The following is a 3,299-nucleotide window of genomic DNA, read 5'->3' on the forward strand; positions in this document are numbered from 1 at the left end:
TGGACAGGTCTCCAGTCCATCACAGGGACACCTGGACAGGTCTCCAGTCCATCACAGCATAATGGCTATAACATTATATACTTTTTGTTGTCCAGCTGCTCCTTCTTCAGGTCTCCACAGTGAACTAACTCGCACAAAGACTTTGTGATTGTTTTATGCCAGATGTTCTTCCTGATCAACCACAGACACCGAGCGACCACAGCCTCTGTGTGGAGCAGAGAGCTGCATCTAGGGCGCCCAGAGGAACAGATGGTGGGGGTTAAGGAACTTGCTCAAGGACCAGAGTAGGACAAATGAGGGTGGAGTCAGGGGTGGGTGTTTCACCTTACACCCACATTTTGATGTTGTCTTTCTGGGGAGTTGAACCAGCAACCTTCCAATCCCAGGCCCACCATCTCTAACCTCTGCACCACCACTCTCCTTAAGCTAAAATTCGTTGTGGTTGAGCGTAATGTCATATTTCAAGAACTAGCTGCAACATTTTTGAGTAAAACCATTACCTCTTTGGGTTATTTCTGTCTGTTAGCAAAATATCTCATGGCAATTGCATGGATGTTTTTATGTAAGTAATCATCCAATGTGCATCTACAAAACAAACAACTTTTTGATTTGACCCAGCAGAAGATACCTCTCAACATGAGCCAACACAGAAATGGCTCCGAGGTCATTTTACAGGACATGAACTCAAACTTTTAATTTTGTTGCAGCTGAGAGTTTTTCAAAACACGCAGTCTAACAAACGTCTCGCAGTATCCGTCTTTATTCTTCAATTTACCTTCAAGGGATCATTTTGATCTTCCAAATGTTAGGAACAACTTGGAACAATTCTTGTTGTGGGATAATAAAAAGTAGTCGCTCATCCAAACGTCTGAACCACTGCATTGTGTCTGTTTTGCACAATGACGATGGTGAAGTGGCGTTTTGTGGAATAAATGTCCGTGTAGTTAGTGCTACATAACATCATCCACTGACAATGGAGTGTGGAGGAAAAGACTGAAGTCTTTTTGCTAATGTCTAAACAATGGTCCTTAATTTTTTTAAACTTATAAACAGTATTTTTCAAAAGCTATGTCAGTGTAAAGGTTTGCTGGACTCCTGGTGGACTGACACATCCAGCAGCATCATCAGCATATAATAACACAAATATTACACAACCGTGTGTAACGCCCAGTTAAGAACACACACACAAACTGTAATAGTCCACGGGTTAAGTTGGTCTTGTTCTGGCTCCAACATCTGGGTCTGGGTTCACATCAGGTTCTGCTGATATGCAACAGTTTTTGGTCTAAGACTTCTTCCCAAAACTCTGTGATGTCACAACTTATTCAAAACTTACTGTTGACACCAATTTGACAAAACATCACTTCAGTTCTTGTCCTTTTAAGAGGTCAGTGATCCGTGATGGTTTGGGCCTCCTTGGACCAGCCATTAGCTTGTCGTGGGCAGAACTAAGTTCTGTTTCTCCAAACTGAGGTCGTTTAAAGATCTATCTACATCAATCATTGTTGTCTAATTGTTCCTAACATTTCCACTTCATAAAACTTTAGCTCCTATCAACACTGTCCCTTAACTTAAGTGAACATACCGAGACTTTACCTCTGCATGGACTCAGCTTGAATTTAGATTTAAAAGTGTTCAGAACGTTTCCATCTCCAGCAGCCGACTGTGAAAAAGAAATGTTCAGACTATGCACATAGATCATCGTGCACTAGAACGCTGAGACGTCCAAGTGAGGGAACAGATGAGGAAAGCACATTTTTGTTGAGTAGGAAAGCAGCCAGTGTTTTATTTTGGATTAAAAATCTAGAATTTAAAGAGCACCAACTGAGCTCACTTAAAGTCCACCTTTTATATTTAAAGTCCCATAATTACAGTTTGTTTACTGGCAAGGCTTTGCAGATTTACTGGAATAATGAGTTGTTAAACTCCCATGTCGAGCGTTGCAACTGCAATGGATCATCACCCGAGTAGTAAAAGAGTTAGTGGGGGGAATGATTTAAAAAGAAATAAGACTTCACCAACTAAGTACAAACATGTTGAGATCTTTATAGTAGTGGCTTTTATTATACGACCTCACAGGATTCCCTCCAGAGGTGCCTTTTTTTGTGGGGGGGATCAAACTTTGTACACAACTTTATGTTTACAACAACATCAAAATGTGGGTAGAAAAGGTGAAACACCTGCCTCCACCCTCATTTGCCCCACACTGTGCCTTTGAGCAAGGCCCTTAACCCCCACCATCTGCTCCCAAACAGGTTTCTCTTGAAAATGAGTCCTCGTGACTCAATGAGATTACCTGTAAAAATGAAGGTTAAATTAAAAAATATACGCAAATGTTCATGTTCAGCAGCACGGTGGTGCAACTGGTAGAGCTGCTGCCTCTCAGCGAGCAGGTCCCTGGTTCAAATCCTGGTCCAGGGCCTTTCTGAGTAGAGCTTGCATATTCTCTCTGTGCATGCGTGGGTTTCCTCCCACAGCCCAAAGACATGCATGTTAGGCTGATTGGTAACTCTAAATTGTCCCGGGGTGAGAGAGTGAATGGTTGTTTGTCTCGTTTGTCTCTATGTGTCCCTGTGATGGACTGGAGACCTGTCCAGGGTGTCCCCCGCCCCTCGCACAGTGATTGGTGGACATGGGCACCGGCGACCCCCGTGATCCACAAGAAGCAGGTAAAAGATAATCGATGGATGTAAATGTTCAATCATTGGAGAAGAAGAAGGTCTGATGCTAAACATCGTCAGTGGTTACGCTCCACAGGTTGGATGTGATGGGGAGGAGAAAGATACATTTTGTAAAGATGTGGATGAAGTGATAGAGAGTATTCCCAGGGAGTGATTTGTGACAGAAGTTTGTCAGCAAAGGTCAAAGGACAAGTTGACAAGACAGTGGTGAGACCAGCTATGTTGTATGTTCTGGAGACAGAGACATGGACAAAAAGACAGGAGACAGAACTGGAAGTGTCAGAAATGAAGATGAGGTTCTCCTTAGAAGTGACAAGGATGGAGAAGATCAGGAATGAGATCATCAGAGGTACAGCACAGGTTGAACAACTGGGAGATAAAGTTAGAGAGGACACACTGAGATGGTGTGGACATGTCCAGAGGAGGGACAGTGGTTTGGACATGTCCAGAGGAGGGACAGTGGGTATATTGGTAGAGAGATGTTGGCACTGCAGCTGCAGGTAAACAACAAAGAGGAGATGTATGGATGCAGAGGACATGGAAGTAGATGGAGTGAGGACAGAGGACACAGAGGACAGAGTGAGATGGAGGAGGACCACTCGCTGTGGAGACCCTGAA

Source organism: Nematolebias whitei, chromosome 21, assembly GCF_014905685.2.
Source record: "Nematolebias whitei isolate Nwh7 chromosome 21, NemWhi1, whole genome shotgun sequence".
Classification (NCBI taxonomy): Eukaryota; Metazoa; Chordata; class Actinopteri; order Cyprinodontiformes; family Rivulidae; genus Nematolebias; species Nematolebias whitei.